Raw genomic sequence first — 12,003 nt, 5'->3', positions numbered from 1 at the left:
ATGGAGGCTGTTAGAGGCAAAAAGTCATTCCTCAAAATTTGGAAATCAGATCCTAGTGAGGATAGTAGGAAGGTGCACAAACTCTGGCCTGTTAAGTGTCAAAGTGTAACAAGTCAGGCCAAGAAAGAATCTGAGAAGCAACGTGCTAAAGACACAAAAGCTAACCATAAATCCGGTCAGTGCGAGTCCTGGCCTGTCCCCGCAGAAAGGTGAACCCCCTCTGTGGCTGGAGTGAGCTCCTCTAAGCTGACCTCACTACAGACCTGCGCCAGGTAGTGCTCATTGTAAAAACGTTTCCTCTGAAGGTTGGGAAAACGGGACCAGCGGTGCTCAGGCCGGCTGACACAATTAAAATCCCCACCCCCGCAACACCAAACATCATGCAGCCCAGAGGAAGGGAGCCTTTGATCTTCCCTCTCATGCCTTAACTGGGGACCATACACACTAATATAGCAGTAACCAGTGCCACAGAGCACAAAGCCCACCAGTAATGCCCTCCCTGGTCAGAGCTCCCCCACCTTCTGTACTCGCACCGCGAATGTGAAAAACAAGACTCCAGCCCCATTATTCTTCCCTGGCCAGGAGGCCTTTCCTCCAATCACCCTCTGCCTATTGAGCTACCCTAGAGTTGTTAATGTGCATTTCCTGAACACCCACCATGTCCAAGTCCAGCTGCTCCAAGGCACTGAACATCAAGTACCTCCTCCTGGGCCCCCAAATCCCTGCCACCTTCCACATGGCCATTTTTACAGATGCCCCTTCCAGGGTACTGCCATTGCTCAGCTGCACAGAGGAGTTTTCATCCCCAATCCCTGCCTGTCACTGCCCAGCAGCCCTCTGGCACCATTCCTGAGGCTCACCCTGCCTTGCTCTCTTCCTGCCATCTCTCATCCTTAAAGGTCAGGTGGGCCAACTAGAGGCAGAAGCCCACTCTATGTTTTCCTACTGCAGAGCCCAAGCTCAGAGACTCACCTTCAGTGCCACCCAGAGGAGGCAAGTGGGGCAATTTGCCCCAGGCCCCACAGTGGCCCCATGAGAATACAGTATTGCAACTTTTTTTTAATGGAAGGGGCCCGCAAAATTGCTTTGCTCTAGGCCAGCCCTGCTCACCTTGGGTGCAGGCACCGCTGTGCTGTCAGAGAACAAGCTGCCCCTGCACAAAGAAGATGAAAGAACCTACCAAAGCCTGGGATTGAACCAGGGACCTATAGATTTTCAGTCTAAGGCTCTCCCAACTGAGCTACTTTGGCAGCAGTGTAGCAGCCTGATGCTTCTCTGTCTGGGAGGTTTTTGCAGCAGTTGCACACAAAAAGGACGTCATTGTGAGCTGTCCATGAAGACAAGACCTGCTTTTGCCTGCCTTGCTCAGCTTGACTTGCTGCCTCACCCTGTTCCTGCCTTAGTGCCCGGGTTGACCTGGTGGTGGAAGGGGACTGGGGGCCAGTGGCACGGGGAGGAAGTTGAGCTGGACCCTGAGCTAGACTAGACCCTGGCAGTGAGAGTCTGGCCACCACTTGCCGCCCCACCCTGTTGTCCTGGCTTCCCCCACTGGGCGTCATTTCGGGAGGGAAGTGGGGCTTCTGCCTCCCCTCCCCGATTTTCACACCACAGAGGAGTGCGAACAGGAAAACGAACGGCTGCCCCACACCCCCACCGGAGGAACCCGACGCCCTTAGCTGTGGGGAGTAAGAAGTGGCTGTTGGCTGACAGGGCCTGTCCCGAGGAGCTGGAACAGCAGCTGCCGCCCTCGGCTCCAGGCTGTGGGAAATGCTCATTGCCTGGCTGCATGGGCGGATGCTGCTCCCTGCTCTGTATTGCTCTGTCAACCCCCGTCTTCACTGAGCCAGTCTGGTGAGGTCCCAAGTGCCCCCTCCGGCCTGGCAACTGAGAGTCTGTGCAGACCTCAGCCCCCCTGCCAGCCCCACAGGCAGCAGCAGCGCCAGCCCCCCAGCACCACAGGGGCACTCAATGCACTTCCTGTGGGGAAATGGCTCCTTGGCGTCCAGCTGCTAGAGTGAGAGGCAGGGGAGAGCAGTGTCTGGCTCACCATGGGGGAGAGAAGAGACCTGGTGAGTGTGGATCTCCCTCAGCCTCCCCCGCAAGGCTGGTCAGTTGTATTGTCACTGTGATAGTCAGTGCTTCCCTTCAGGGCCGGCCCTAGAGGGATCCAGGGTCTGGGACAAATCCCCCCTTTCCTCCCCAGGCCCTGCCCCCACTCCACCCCTTCCCCCAAGCCCCCACCCCTGTCCCCTCCTGCCCCATTCCTCTCCCTCCCGCACCTCTTCCTCCCCACCCAGCGCCTCCTGCACCCCACTGAACAGCTGATCACTGGCAAGTGGGAGGTGCTGAAGGGGAAGAGGAGGAGCCTGTCAGCAAGGCCTGTTGTGGGGTGGTGGGGAGCTGGCTGCCAGTGGGCGCTGAGCACCTATTTTTTCTCTGTTGGTTCTGCAGCCCCGTAGCTCCCATGGAGTCGCTGACTCAGCTCCTTTCACACTCTACAGAGAGGAGCAGACCCAGGGCTATGGCTGGTCTATGGGGCACTAGGTGAGTGGCAGAGGCTTCAGGCGCTGAGAGTTTGCCTGACCCCTCAGGGACACAGTGTGAGGGTGTCCCAGGCATCTCTATGGAAGGAGCAGAACAGGATTTACTTGGGGCGGGGAGAGAACTGAGAGTGTCTCAGGGGGTTGCACAGAGGTATTGCCCGGGTTAGGGACTGGCAAAAACACAGACCTCGCTGTGAGCAGGATTTGAACCTGCGCAGGGGAACCCTATTGGATTTCAACTCCAATGTCTTAACCACTTGGCCATCACAGCTGTGAGCAAAACTGCCCCAATGACAGAGAAACTGGTAAATAATCCCAATGCCCAGGTGTCAAGTCATCTTAACTACAGAATTCCCACCGCAAACCTGGCTCCCAAAGCACAGGGGGGATTTGGGGTTTGTTCTCTTTGCTTAGCCATGTGCAGTAGCTCATGCTCCAATACGTCTGTTAGTCTATAAGGTGCCACAGGACTCTTTGCTGCTTTTACAGATCCAGACTAACACGGCTACCCCTCTGATACTCCTCGTGACACTCTCCAATGGATCCCCATCCTCCACCCACCGTGAGGTAGGTAGGAGCGGATCATCATTATCCCTACTTGAAAGACGGAGAAGCTAAGGCTGAGAAAGGAGAATTGACTTGTCTTAGGTCACACAGCCAGCCAGTGGCAGAGTTGGGAATAGGACCTAAGAGCCCTGATTTTCAAATTAACCCTCAGATCTTGAATTTCAGACATTGAATGACCTGTTGTTGGTCAGATGAGCTCCAGACCAACAACAGTGCACAGTAATTATTCAGCAAGTATTTGAGGAGAACTGCAATGTTAGAGAGAATCATCAACTGCTCAGAGACCATTAATGCAGCGAAGCAGCAAAATTCATCAAACATATGACTGGTTATGACTTATTTACTTGGTCTTCAAAGAGAACAACAAGGACCTGAGTCTCCTCCCTGTCAATAACCCCCTGCTCAGCCAATCAGGGTAGAGAGTGAGGACGGGAGGCTGAGGGTTCTCACCAGAGAGCCCAAAGGATGGCCCAGGTCACCGGTGGGGATCACTGCCCGAGCACTATTTCAACCCCACATTTTTGGGTGGACCTCCCACAGTGGAAGCTGCAGAGCACTCCCCATAACACACACACAAACACACACACACCCCTCCTGGTGTTGGGAGGGGAACAGGAGAAAGGACAAAAGAAGCAAGAGACAAAGAGAAAGGAGGGAGGGAGGGATGGACGGAGGAAAAGGTGAAACAAAAAGGACAAACCCTAATGTCCCAGTGGTTCTAATGGACAAAATCTCCGGTGCAGAATAAAATTCTGCCTCCTTAAGCTTGTGTTTTCCATGCCTAAAATTCAACTGTCACCAGATGGATCAGACTGAACAGGTTTCAAACCTCAAGGAGGCTCTTACCTTCTAAACAGGGACTGCTGTTTTCTAGTAAAATCAGGAAAAGGGAAGGAGAAAACTTGAAAGAGGTTCCTCCTGGCACTCACGTCCGTGAACCCGAATACTCTGTCTTCAGAGAGAGATCTGGAGAAGGAGACTTGCTGAAGCAAAGCCACAGGGGTCTCTGAGGTTTCCCTGGCCCCTCGCCCCTGTCCTGCCTGGCTGATGTCAGCATCTCTCTGTGAGGTCACCACCTCCCCACCACCTTGGACCAATAGTCTGAGGTCCTGCAAAAGGCTTTGTGATGTCACTGCCACACCCCTCCCTTGCTGTGCTAATGTCCTGCCCCTGCCCAGGCACTTTGAAGGTTTGAGCTACTCCCTGTGGATCACCCCACTCAAGGAGCGTTCGTTCTAGGAAGCAAGCCGGCTAGACAGGAAAACATGAGATGCTGCTCCCAATGCTACACTCAGTTTTTCAGAAATTAGTCAACTTTATGGCCAGAAGAGACCATTAGAGCATCTAATCTGACCCCCTGCATATCACAGGCCTCCTGTATGACACAAGAGCTACTTTTGGGGCAAACACATTCCAGAAAGGCATCTAGTCTTCATGAAATGACATCAGGAGATGGTGAATCCACCACTTTCCTTGGTAGCTTGTTCCTGTGGTGAATTATCCTCGCTGTTGAATATTTGCATCTTATTTGTAACATGAATTTGTCTTTTTTCACCTTCCAGCCACTGGGTCTTGTTAGGCCTTTCTCTGCTCGATTCAAGAGCCCTTTAATACCCAATCCTTTCTCTCCATTAAGGCACTTCAACACTTCAATGAAGTCACCTTTCAATCTTCTTTTGATAAGCTAAACAGGTTGAGCTTGTTCAATAGCTCACTAGAAGGCATTTTCTCCAGCCCTCAGAACATTTGGTGGCTCTTTGGTCATCAGATTGCTGAACTGCAGCTGGATGTGGCTCTTGTTCTTCTGCACAGCACAGCTCCTGGAGAAGAGGGATCTGCAAATGTACATTCATATGATACCTTTGTTTAATTGATGAAAACATAAATTGACACAGAGGATTGGAACTAATTTCAGCTGATGGACAGCTTTGCTAAGTTTTTATGTATTTGGACAGTGAAATGTTGAGTGTTTACATTCATATCAAGCACCCCCGTACAGTGGAGCTCCTGAACATAATGGAGAATGGAAATGAAAATGTTTTCCTTTTTTAAAAAAAAAGAAAGAAGGTTATAAGAGAACACTGGAGCTTGAATCAAGGACCACTTGATCTGCCACCAAGCATTCTTCCACTGAGCTATACCCCCATGACCAAAGGAGTATGGACTTATGATCTCCGGGACTTTGAAGAACAGACCCTGCTTCATCGAGGTCCTTTGCCATTCCCAGACTACAGTTGGTTTTAAAAATGGGGTTTGATTAAACTTCTTAAATGTGGTAAACACCACAGCTTGCGCACCCACCGATATAGCTTCTCCCACTGACATAGCTGCCATCTCTTGGGAAGTGGATTAACTGCACCCACAGGAAAACTCTCTCCCATCAGCATAGAGCAGTGGTTCTCAAACTGTGGGTCAGGACCCCAAAGTGGGATGTGACCCTGTTTTAATGGGGTTGCCAGGGCTGGCATTAGACTTGTTGGGGCCTGGGGCTGAAGCCAAATGTCTGAGCCCCACGATCCAGGGCTGAATCCCTCAAGCTCTGGTTTTGCCCTCCCCTAACTGGGGCAGGGCTCAGGCTTTGTCACCTCTGCCTAGTGTGGATGGGCTTGGTCCCTCTTTCCAGGGCCATGTAGTAAGGTTGTTTTTTTTTTGGCAGAAGGGGGTTTCAGTGAAAGGAAGTTTGAGAAACCCTGGCATAGAGCCTCTGAATATGTCTAGACTTGGCTCCCTGTGGCACTGTGGGTGATTAGACACTGAAAGTACAGCCATGGAGACACCACACACCAGCCTTGCCTAGCAGGCAAGAATCAAACCTCCACAGAAAGACGCCCATTGCTTGCTAACCCATCACCCTAAGCTCTCAGCCACCACCACTTACCAAAGGGGCTTTTCTGCACTATGGTTCTGGTCTCACTGAAGGGTCATTTCCAATGGTTTGCTCAGACCAGCATTAGGGAAAACGGTGCCCTGGGCGAAGCTTGTACTTTGGCACTTCCCCATTGCCCCTGGACGGTCCCCACTCCCCCTTTACCGCTAGCTCCTGCACTCCCAACCCTTGCGCCTCCTTCACCCCTAACTCCTGCCCCCTCCTGTGCCCCCTTTGCCCTTAACTCCCTGGGCCACCAGCCATTGCCCCTCTCCTGCAGCCCCTTCACATGGCTCCAGTGCTGGGCCCCCGCACTTGTTCTCCCTTTCCCTGGGCTTTGGCGTCACTAGCCCCTGATTAGCGAGTAGGGTTCAGTGATCCCCAAAATGTGGGGCATGACTCCTAGGGGGACACAGAGGAACATTCATGGGGGCACATCAGGGTGTGAGCCAGCCCCCATGGAGGGAGCAGCACTCAGCCCCACTCTGTCCCAGCTCTTCCCTAACCCCACTCTCAGCCTGGGGCTCTGGCTCCCAGCTCGGCCTCGACCCCCTTATCCCTGTCTGCACCCCTCTCCCCAGCAAGCAACAGCCCCACTCCCAGCCTCGGTTCTTGACCGCAGCTTCAGAGAGTTCACAGCCATGGATAAGAGGGCACAGTATGAAATGTTTGGGGAATCACTGTTTTAGGATGACGTTCTCAGTCACATCTATGCAGTCCAATAAAAGCTATTCCTCCCCCACCTACCGCTCCATCAGGACGGACTAGGTATGTTCTACTGCCCTTCACTCATACAGGAAGGATAATAACATTTCATTCCATTGAATCCTAAAGTGATTTGTAACCCACCACCAGCCAAAACTGGTCATTTTGGGAAAGCGGCCTCATCATGCTGCATAGCTAGGCAGAGTAGATGTGAAGGGGGAGCTCATTCAGCCCCTGCTTCTGCTTAGTATTTAAAAACTCCATAGTGTCTCCATCTCTGCTGCCCTTAGATTTCTCCTCTTGTCTCTTATTTTGACGGCTGAGTGGCTAAGGTGATGGATTGCTAATCCATTGTGCTCTGCATGCATGGGTTTGAATCCCATCCTCATCAGGTGCATTTAATCTTCACCTCTCATTTATAGACAGCCCTATCCACCTTTGGTACAATGACAGATCAAAGAATGTTGCTTCTTGCAAACAAAAACCAACTCGAAACTCCCTTGGTTTAAATAAAAGGTCTAAATCCCAGATTTCTTAAAAAAAAAAAATTCTCTAGTGCTGCATTTCTTAGTTTTTATCTCAAAAGGTAACATCCTCATCATCTCCCCCAAACATCCTGGGACCTGCCCAAATTATTAAAATACCCTCAATCCGAGCAAGGCCAGAGCAGTGAACCAGAGCTAGTGTCTAGGCCAAGCTGTTCTGAAGGAGGCAACTCAAACATTTTCTCCCTGCTTCCCTTGGCAAGGTCTGACTGAGAAAACAAAATTCCCCAAACTGAAATTTTTCTGCTGAAAAACCAATACTAGTCTGGTTGGGGACTTTGGTTTGAAAGTATTATTGTTATTATTCTCTTCTGGTTTCTGAATCAGTTCAGTTCAGTCTTTGTCCTCCAGGTGTGTTTCCAGCTGCTGAGTTGTGGGGGAGAGAGGCCAAGTCATGATGTCTCTTCCCCTCTTTCATAGTTTCTGCCAACTTGCTAGGAAGCTCCTTTGCTATGATGTGAGTCAAGCAGTGTCCACTGTCTCCATGCTATCTCAGAGAAGCCTGCATTGTACACGGTTCCTGGGATAGTCCTTGGGAGTGTGGAGCCCTTCAATGGGCCAGCAGTGAGTCTGGCTCCTCCCTTGTCACACCTGAAAGGCTGGTGGGGGGCATTTCCCAACCCGTAACATATCCCAGTAACGCACAAAGAGCAAAACTTCATAACCAATGTGAGCACACACAAGCCAACATGATATTAATGTTCAACAGATCAAGACGTTTGAAATGATACCTCACCAGGCAGACTTTGTACAAACGATGTCATCATTATATGAGATCGGTGAATATGGGGCTTCCAGGTGCTGCTCTGAGCACAGCGTGCCACACCTGGGCTTCCATTGCAATGGAGACGTACCCTTAGAGTCCATCTCTCCTGGGATAAAGATGGCAGCAGGGCTGGCCTGGGTCATCTGACTTGGGCTCCTGGACGTAAAGCTGAGGGGCTAAAAACTGTGGTGCAGATATTTGTGTTCACGCTGAAGCCTGGGTTCAGAAACCCTCGCCCCTCATGGGGTCTCAGAGGTTGGGCTCAAGCCCATTTGTCTGCACTGTAATTTTATAGTCTCGCAGCCCGAGCCCCATTACCCTGAGTCAGCTGAGCCAGGCTTTGGGACATGTGCCCTGGGTGTGTTAATCACAGTGTAGACATAACGTTAGGCTACGTCTCCAGTGCAATGAAACACCCTCGGCTGGCCCGTGTCACATTAATCAGGATCCTGCAGCTTGGTCTGGAGTAAAGTTGCAGTGTCCGTGTCTGGGCTCAGGCTCAGTCCCTGCTCTAGGAGCCCAGAAGGGTGGGAGGGAGTTTAGCGAGTGGAAATGGTGAAACTGCATTGAGGGGACGGGACCACTGACCTACCAGCTCTTAACACGCAAACTGTCAGTAACTCTATTATCAGTGCCTGTGAGTGTAATTTAAACCATAAAAACAGCCACCCTGGGCTAGATCAAAGGTCCATCTAGCTCTGAATCTTGTCTTCTGACAGTAGCCAACACCAGGTGCCCCAAAAGCCACTCCCCAAAGCACCACTAGGAGTTGAACCCAGGATCTCCTGTTTACAAAACAAGGGTTTTAACCAGCTAAGCCATGGTACCTGCTGTTACTTAAAGGATCATGCCTGCCCACACCTGACTCTCTGCCAATCCCCACTGGGCCCTGACAAGCTTTGCTCGTGTTTGGATTCTGTAAAGCAGAGGAGCAGGTGAAGTTTTGCTCCCAAGGTGTGTATGTGTGATTCTTTGGACAGGTCTACACTACGAAATTAGGTTGGTGTAATTACATTACTTAGGCTGGCAATGCAGCTATATCAACCTAATCCCGGTGTAGCTAGTGGCTCAGCTGTCAGAACTTTCTGGAGCTATAAAAGGGGAGGGGCCCATGGCTCTGTAGCAGGAATGCAGGGTAGGTGAGTTCATGGTGGGATACTGGTGGAGACCAGTTATGGTGATATAATGAACAGCAGCATTTACACTGACAATTTGTCACTTTAAGTTTGCTGCACAAAGCTCTAGGCCTCTCGTCGAGGTGGTTTTATTTTGTCACCAAAACAGGGAAGTTTTGTCACCAGACTTGGCATTGCAGTGTGTGCACCAGCCAAAAGCTGCCGACCGAGGGAGCGTTGTGTGTTTTTCACACAGCTGAGCAATATAATGATGCTGAAATAACTTTGTAGTGCAGATCTGGCCAAAGATTCATAAACACACACACAGCTTGCAAGGAAAATGTCACCTGCTCCTCTGCTTTGCAGAATCCAACACAAGCAAAGCTTTTCAGGCCCCAGTGGGGATAGCAGGGACTCAGGTGTGGGAAGACACTGTGTTTTAGCCACAGGCAGGCACCATGGTTTAGCTGGCTAAAGCCCCTGTCTTGTAAACAGAAGATCCTCGATTCAACTCTCAGTGGTGCCTTGTTGACTAACTCTGGGGGTACCTGGTATTTGCTTCTGTCAGAGGATAAAACACAGAGGTAGATGGGCCTTTGGTCCAGCCTAGTATGGCTGTTTAAATTATACTCACAGGCACTGATAACAGAATTACTGAAAGTTTGAGAGTTAAGAGCTGATAGGTCAGTGGTCCAGCCTGTCACAGATGACTCCCCTCCCTCTGGGACAGGGGCAGGTCTGGGCTCTCACACCAAATGGCTCATTGTGCCTGTTAGAATCTGTGAGCAGCTCATTTAGTTTGCACGGAGGGTTGAGTCCTGCTTCATGCACCATGTGTGAGAATGAAAATCCTAAACCGCCCTTTGAAATAACAAAAGCAGCAGTGTTGGAAAATCATAGTGCTAATGAAGCCTTTTTGTATTAGGCCTGAGTGAACCAAAGTTATGCTATGCTTGTCCAAACTGTGTTGGAAAGCTTACAGAACTCATTAGACTGAAGGCCGTGTATTTACCTATGTCAGCTATTTTGCTTATCAGTTTTATTTGGCTCCCCAAGTATATGTTGGCTCCCCAGTATATGCAGCTGTGTTCCCATGAATGTTTCCAAAGTATATAGCACAAAGGGTCGACGGGTGTATCTTGTTTCCCCTTCAGAATGACAAATGTATCCTCAACAGCTGTATGTATCTTGTAGCCCCCACAAAATGATATATGTATCCTGCATATCCAATTATCCCCTAATAGATACATGTACAGGGTCTATAGGTCAACCAAATGACGTAGACAAACGTAGGCTAAGTTGTTTGTTACCGGCTATAAAGGTAGGCCGCTTGGCCATGAAAGGTGTGTCTCTCTCTTTGGCACGAGCCGAGATGAGAGCACCCGCTCAGCTGACCGATCAATAAAGGGTGTGGTACTTGTCTTCCTGTCTCCGTGCCTCCTTGGTGTAATTAGGTAAGCTCCGGGGGGAACCGAGCCCTTTTGGCTAACAAATGGCGACTCCACGCCGGGACTTCTCTCCCTGTTGGGGGCGCTGACCGGCGGCCGAGGACGGCTCAGGAGAGTGGCCACCTTGAGCTATTGGTTTGCTTGAGCTCCGGGTCGCCGCAATCGGCCGGGACGGCTACGCCCCCTCCATAGAGAACTCCAGCCGACACGGAAGCAAGACAGTACCAGAAGAGGGGAGTCCACCTGCCGGACGCGGCCACTCCGGGCGTGGTAAGTGCGTTACCTCCTGGGTTTGAGGATTAACGCCCCCGAAGTGCGGGTTGGGACCTTGGGCCCCTAACGGTAAAGGAACCCACAAATAGGAAGGTGTGTGGGTAAAAGCTTTCTGGTTAAGGTACCTAGGTTCAGACACGGCTAATGAATAATTCCATTAACTCCACGAGTCCGTGGGCCGTGCTGAACAATTACTGGGACTTAGAGCAGCCCCAGGGCTGGCTTTTCTTTTTGGTAGGGGTACTTTTGTTTCTTGTTCTATTGGTATGCTGGAAGCCAAAACTGTAACCGGGTCTAGGAGCGTGTGAACCCATCTTCTCTCCCCCCCCCCTTCTTTTCCGTGTGGGCTACTGACAGTCTGATCATCTCACTGGACGCAATCAGAGCAAGCCGACGTTCTTTGCTGAAGGGAGGTGTAGGAGAGTCGTGGTCATCCTCGTTAGTCTCTCCTGTGTGAGTGCCCTGTAGGGAGAGATCCTTAGTTTATGAGCTGCTAGCACGAACAGGGCACCCTCTGTGTGTGTGTGTGTGTGTGTGTGTGTGTGTAAGTGGAAAATGGGTAAGGGACAGTCTAAACATTCCATCTCACCCCCTAAGGGTACCCCAGCATATTATATGTACGTACATTATGGTTCTAAAACCTGCAGGTATTTAGAGAATTGGAATCTTCACACGCGTGAAGATCCATCTAAACAATGTCCATTAGAAGGTATTTTTAATCTAGATAAGATCATATATCTCAGAGGAGCTTTTAATCGTCAAAGAAAAGCCTCTGACACAGTGTGAGCAATTTGTCTAGGTATGGGTTAATTTGAAATGCAGCTTGGCAGAGAGATAGAAAGTTGCTTTGTGTTCAAGGTCAAGAATTAGCACAGACTATGCTAAGTATAAAAAAAAAACTGCTTTCAGCCCCAGCTGGTTGTGGAAAAATAGAGACAGGCAAACCAAAGGCAGTACAAGTTATAGAATTGAAATTGCATTTGCAAAGCTTAACTGTTCAGTGAGATCCAACAGTCTGACTTTGTGACGGATGCCGGAGTTGGTGTGGCTTGGTGACACTGGAGAAGCCACAGGTAGCTGACCTGGACTAGAATCTCTGAAAAAGACGCCGCAGGAGATTCCAGGGTGTAAAAAAACAGCCCTCCCAAGAGCGGAAGCATGTTGGAAATTCTGAA

General features: G+C 50.4%; 1 non-coding gene across 1 annotated transcript; it reads right to left on the bottom strand.

Annotated features, from left to right (window-relative positions):
* Nucleotides 1-2,732: 2,732 nt before the first annotated feature.
* Nucleotides 2,733-2,814, bottom strand: TRNAS-UGA. The gene has a single exon. It is a non-coding gene; the product is annotated as a tRNA-Ser (tRNA).
* Between the last annotated feature and the right edge of the window lie 9,189 nt (nucleotides 2,815-12,003).

This window comes from Mauremys reevesii, linkage group 17 (assembly GCF_016161935.1).
Source record: "Mauremys reevesii isolate NIE-2019 linkage group 17, ASM1616193v1, whole genome shotgun sequence".
Taxonomy (NCBI): Eukaryota; Metazoa; Chordata; order Testudines; family Geoemydidae; genus Mauremys; species Mauremys reevesii.
The sequence above is the reverse complement of the archived record's forward strand: the minus strand, read 5'-3'. Positions and strand labels throughout refer to the sequence as shown.